This window comes from Convolutriloba macropyga, unplaced genomic scaffold, assembly GCF_964194025.1.
Source record: "Convolutriloba macropyga unplaced genomic scaffold, txConMacr16.3 SCAFFOLD_5664, whole genome shotgun sequence".
Taxonomy (NCBI): domain Eukaryota; kingdom Metazoa; phylum Xenacoelomorpha; order Acoela; family Convolutidae; genus Convolutriloba; species Convolutriloba macropyga.
Genome location: NW_027450033.1, coordinates 10,001 through 16,044, shown reverse-complemented (window position 1 = coordinate 16,044; position 6,044 = coordinate 10,001). Strand labels below are relative to the sequence as shown.

The following is a 6,044-nucleotide window of genomic DNA, read 5'->3' as shown; positions in this document are numbered from 1 at the left end:
CGATCAAACTGTGGCTAGTACTTTGATGATGCTTGTAGCCAACCGAATTGGTTGAAAAGCCCAATAAGTAAGCTAACTTGGGAGAGCTTGTTGGAAACCAAATGCTACTAGATTGGTCCAAATACATCCTTCAACAGGGGATCACTTGGCTCGCTTTACGAAGAGGAGCACAGCTATATGTGTTAATTCGGTATGAATCGCAAGATTTGTTTACCGACCTCTCTAACGCAAAAGGCGGTCTCGGCTTCGGCTGTTGACTGCGTCCGATTCAGGGTTATATAACTCTCGATTGAACACATTGATGTTCTATTGTTGGTGCTTCCAATAAAATTGGAACACTTAAAGCAGAACCGATTCAAATAATAGCATTCTGATCAATGATTGCATTCCTTGATCAAGAACTGCTGGAGTCATTGTGATGGCGAATTTTCTTCATAAGAAAATTGCAAAGAGACGGAACTTAATGAGACTAGTATTATGTTGTTTCTAGTAAGCGGAAGCTGAAACAGCAACATGTGAAAATCAAGTTTTGTTCAATGATCTCGAGGCGATAAGTACTATGAAGCAACTAGTAGCCTAAGCATGACTCAGATTTGAGACAGTCAAAAAGACTGGCGAAACTTCTTCACATGAAAGTTACATAGAGAACTACAAATGTATACAGCGAGTATTATGTTGTTTCTAGTAGGCGAAAGCTGAAACATCAACATGTGAAAGTTGTCTGCAAACTGTAGAACGATATGTGATTAGTACTGTGCTGTTACTAGTAGCCAGTCTGACTGTAGAAGCCAAGACAAAGGGAAACTAATGCATCTGAAAAGGACAAGTTATGGAAAGGTATGCACGATAAGTATTATGTTGTTTCTAGTAAGCGGCAGCTGAAACATCAACATGTGAACGTCGTTGTGTACAGTAACCTAGAACTATATAGTCCTTAGTAACGTGCATTTACTAGTACCTGTAATTGGTATTCAGACTCAGGCAGTTTGGAATAGTTTGGCAAAGATGCACCAGAGAAAACTGGGATTTGATACAGAAATTGTTGAATACAAGTATTATGCTGCTTCTAGTAGGTTGAATCCGAAACATCAGCATGTGAAAATTGAAAACATTTCTGGTTCGAATTGTCACAAGTATTTGGTGATCTGAGTAGCCAAACTCACTACAACGCCAATTGAAGGCAAAAATTCTCAACGGGAAAAGCTATTCTCATTGAATGAGCTAACAAGACGAGTATTATGTTGCTTCTAGTAGGCGAAAGCCAAAACATCAACATGTGAAAGTCTTGCTGAACAAATTTAATGTTGTTGAGCTCAGTACCGTGTGAATTAGTAGCCATAATTGGCGAGCGAAAATTGAACTGGCGAAACTTCGTCTTTGGAAAATTGCAGATGCCGAGCACTTATTTTGCAACGAGTATTATGTTGACTGTAGTAAGCGAAAGCCGAAACAGCAACATGTGAAAGCTGTTGAAATTTGTGGTCATTTTGCAATAAGTACAAGGAGTGTAACTAGTAGCCAGGTCAAAATTTGGGATAAGAATGAGCAAAAATTCTGCATGAGAACAGTTGAAATTATGAAACTAAATTACAAAGACTAGTATTATGTTGTTTCGAGTACGCGAAAGCGGAAACATCAACATGTGAACGTTTGTAACGAAGTTTCGTTAATTTTCAGCCTAGTACTGAGCAAGAACGAGTAGCCTCATCTCCAATCCCACGCAAAATGTAGTGAAATATGTGAGTGAACCTTATTCACGGTGAGGGTTTCCCGAGGTCTGTATTGCAGCGAGTATTATGTTGCTTCTAGTAAGCGAAAGCTGAAACAACAACATTTGAAAGTTGGAATTAATGACTGAATGGAAACTTCGACCTGTGTTTGATAGTAGTAGCGAACAAAACTGCTGAATCGGTTTCTGTCTCATATTGGTCAGTGAACCAATTAAGAGACAATCAACTACATAACCTGAATTGGGCGAGAGAACCCCCTTAACTTAAGCATATCAGTAAGGGGAGGAAAAGAAATCAACTGAGAATCCCTTAGTAATGGCGAATGAACAGGGAAAAGCTCATCGGGAAGAGAAATGGCAACATTTCTCGGTGTCCGGTATGGTTTGATGCTAGACTGGTGAATTTGTCCTGATGTCTACTGGAAAGTAGCATCAAAGAAGGTGAAAATCCTGTAAAGGTCATTTTCGATACCAGTCATAATGGCTCATTCCTATGAGTAGAGTTGTTTGAAAGTGCAACTCGAAGCTGGAGATATGTCTCTCCAAAAGCTAATTATAAAGCGAGACCGATAGTAAACAAGTACCGTGAGGGAAAGTTGAAAAGCACTCTGAAGAGAGAGTGAAAAGTACGTGAAACTGTTGAAGGGGAACTGGAGTGAGCGTTACCATACTCAATGCCTTGATATTATATTCTCGGCTACCGAGTAGTGTAGTTGTCGTCTTTTGGCAAATCTTGTTAATGAATCGAGCAGAAGTTTTCCTCGGAATTCTTCTTGTTGATTCTAAACAAAATGAGATAAATTGATCTTGATTGCCTGTCTGACCTCAACTTCCTATTCAATGCTCTCTACAGCCCGTCTTGAAACACGGACCAAGGAGTGTGAGTTGCTTGCAAGTGTTGTCGCTCATTGAAAGCGCACACGCGAAATGAAAGTGAACAGTGTAATTTTTATGAATTGCACTACTTTGTGTGGTGAGGGCGCCGATTCGGTGTCCCGCAACCACGGACGGTTTTGCTCTTATTGCATGACTGATCCAGAGCAAGTAGCACACGACCCGAAAGATGGTGATCTATGCTTGGGCAGGGCGAAGCCACGGGAAACCATGGTGGAAGCCCGAAGCGGTTCTGACGTGCAAATCGATCGTCTGACCTGAGCATAGGGGCGAAAGACTAATCGAACCATCTAGTAGCTGGTTTCCTCCGAAGTTTCCCTCAGGATAGCAAAAGCTTGAGCAAGATTGAAAAATCTTCGCAAAGCAATTTCATCGGTTAAAGCGAATGATTAGAGGAATGGGGGAAAATTTTTCCTTCACCTATTCTCAAACTATAAATCGGTGAGATGTCCTTGTGACTTAATTGCACTTGGACTATGAATGCAAGCTTTTTGTGGGCCGCTTTTGGTAAGCAGAACCGGCGATGTGGGATGAACCAAAAGTTGGGTTAAGGCGCCTAACTACTTGCTCATGAGTCACCACAAAAGGTGTTGATTGATACTGACAGCAGGACGGTGGTCATGGAAGTTGAAATCCGCTAAGGAGTGTGTAACAACTCACCTGCCGAATCAATCAGCCCTGAAAATGGATGGCACTAGAGCTCGTGGCCTATACCCAACCATGAATATCAATATCTAACGCAAGTTAGATTAGAGAAAAAGAGCCTCACCAGCTCAAAAATGATATTCATGTGTAGGAGGACACATTGATTGCGCTAAAGTATGCACGCAAGTGTATGCGCGAAGCGATCAATGGAGCAGATCTTGGTGGAAGTAGCAAGTACTCAAATGAGAACTTTGAGGACTGAAGCGGGAAAGGCTTTCATGTGAACAGCGTTTGCACATGAGTTAGTCGATTCTAAAAGACAGGCTAATGCCAAAGTCTTGAATAGTGGTTTCTTGAAAACTGCTGAGTCTCGAAAGAGCATCGGGTTAAAATTCCCGAACTTACTCTCCTGGCATTGAGACGGCAACGTCATTGAGGTCGAACTTTGTCATTGGGACCTTGGGGAAGAGTTATCTTTTCTTTATAACACGTTGTAGAGTCCTTGGAATTGATTCAATCAGAGATAAGGCTCGAAGCGTGCAAGAGCACAGCAGCATTTGCTGTGTCCCAATTGTTCCTGGTGGCACATAAAAGTTTGGCTTAGCAGATGTCAGGAGAGTGAATCGTACCGATTACCGCATCAGGTCCCCAAGGTGAAAAGCCTCTGGTCTTGGAACAGTGTAGATAAGGGAAGTCGGCAAAATAGATCCGTACCTTCGGAAGAAGGATTGGCTCTGAGGAGTGGGTGTAACAAGCCTTTAGTTTGACGCTTCGGTCTGCTAAAGCGTGCGATGGCCTTCGGGTTGTTGGCGTTTGGTTTGACTGCTAGCTGATATGCTTTAGGTCTATTCTGTTGCACAAAAAACACTCGAACTCTGAACTGGTTCGGACAAGGGGAATCCGACTGTTTAATTAAAACAAAGCATTGCGATGGCTGGTGAAACGGTGTTGACGCAATGTGATTTCTGCCCAGTGCTCTGAATGTCAAAGTGAAGAAATTCAAATAAGCGCGGGTAAACGGCGGGAGTAACTATGACTCTCTTAACTATGAGTAACTATGACTCGACAGTGTGAGCACCAGTAGTTGTGGAGACGTGGCCTCCAAGTGGACCTGCGACATCTGCGGACAGGGTCCGTTCAGGAGTGAGCTCGGCCTGAAGCAGCACAAGACCAGAAGTCACAAGTCAGGGGCATCACAGACGAAAGCATCACAGGGAGCACATGCGGGCAGGGCTCCCACCCAGGAACCCGTGAGTGGCCAAGCAACAGCCCCCAACTGGTGCTGCTCAATCTGTGGTGCTGGACCCTTCAAAGGACAGACTGGTCTCTCACTTCACACCAAAAGCAGGCACCCAGATACATACCACCAGATGCAGGCCCAGAAGACAGGCAGATCTAATGCAAGGTGGACTCTTGAGGAAATGGCTCTGGTCAGAGACGCGATGAGGGGCCTTGATCCCGCATCCCAGAAGCAAGAGAATGAGCAACTGGCAAGACTGTTCCCCCATCGATCCGCTGAGGCATTCAAGGGCTTGAGAAAGAACCAACAGTTTGTGGCAATGATGCAGGAACATGACAGGGAGGAAAACACTGTGCAGGAAGACAGACCAAGACACTGTCTTGAGACGGGCATCGACCTTGAGATGCTGGCTCTTCCTCCTCCGGGTGAATGGCACAGAATGACGGACGACGATCTCACCCAGTACGTCGAGAGAGAGGGACAGATGTGGCTACAAACCCTTGCACAAGAACCAGGGAAGAATGGGGGACAGAGGGCTCACAAACATCCTAGACGATCCAAGAAGGGCATGAGACGGCACCAGTATGCAAGACTGCAGGCTCTTTACAGACGTGACAGGGCTAAGGCAGCGGCATCAGTGATGGATGGGTCATGGGAGAAGTTTGGTGAGCACAACCCCATCACCGACAAGACAGGGTTTCTTGATGCTTGGCAGCAGCTCCTTGAGACGGAAGCAGAGACAATAGACCTAAGCACAATCAGCGGTCAGGGTTGGGTCACTCCAATCACCATCGAAGAAGTGGCCAAGTGTGTGCAGACCATGGGACAGACAGCTCCTGGACCAGACAGGGTGAGCAGGAAGACGGTGACTTGCATCCCCTTCAAGAAGTTGGTCTCCCACTTCAATCTCTGGCTGCTGGCTGAACATCTACCCGAGTGGCTCCTTAGTGGAAAAACAGTGTTCATCCCCAAAGTGGCAGGGTCTCAGGAACCAATGGACTTCAGACCCATCACAGTGGCAAGTGTACTGGCCAGGGTGTTCCACAAGTGCTTAGCTGCACGACTTGAGGACCTAGACGACAATATCAGACAGAAGGGCTTCAAGAGGGTAGATGGGACGGCAACCAACTCTCTTCTGCTGCAGGGCATTATCAGTGAGGCAAAGACACAGAGACGGGGACTCAAACTGGCCTTCATAGATGTGAAGAAGGCCTTTGACAGTGTGACCCACAAGGCCCTGGCAGAAGCAGCACTAGAAGCAGGCATAGACCCCAAGATCCTCAGATACATCATGAAGGGCTACAAGAGACAGGGCACAACTCTGGAGATCGACGGAGCAAGACGCTTGGTGAAGCCATCCAAGGGGGTCAGACAGGGGGATCCCATCTCCCCAATCCTATTCAACCTTGTGATGAACAGGGTGCTGAAGACTCTACCCCAAACGACTGGAATCCAGATGGGCTCAGAAAAGCTGAATCACCTCGCCTTTGCCGATGACGTTGTGTTGCTAGCTCAGACGCAGACAGGGCTTCAGGA

The 6,044-nt window shown here is 45.5% G+C and overlaps 2 pseudogenes; both read left to right on the top strand.

The window, feature by feature from the left end:
* The first annotated feature begins 125 nt into the window (after window positions 1-125).
* Window positions 126-277, top strand: LOC142355556 (5.8S ribosomal RNA; annotated as a pseudogene).
* Window positions 278-1,960: 1,683 nt separating this feature from the next.
* The window catches only part of LOC142355557 (large subunit ribosomal RNA), a 6,874-nt pseudogene continuing 2,790 nt past the window's right edge, over window positions 1,961-6,044 (top strand).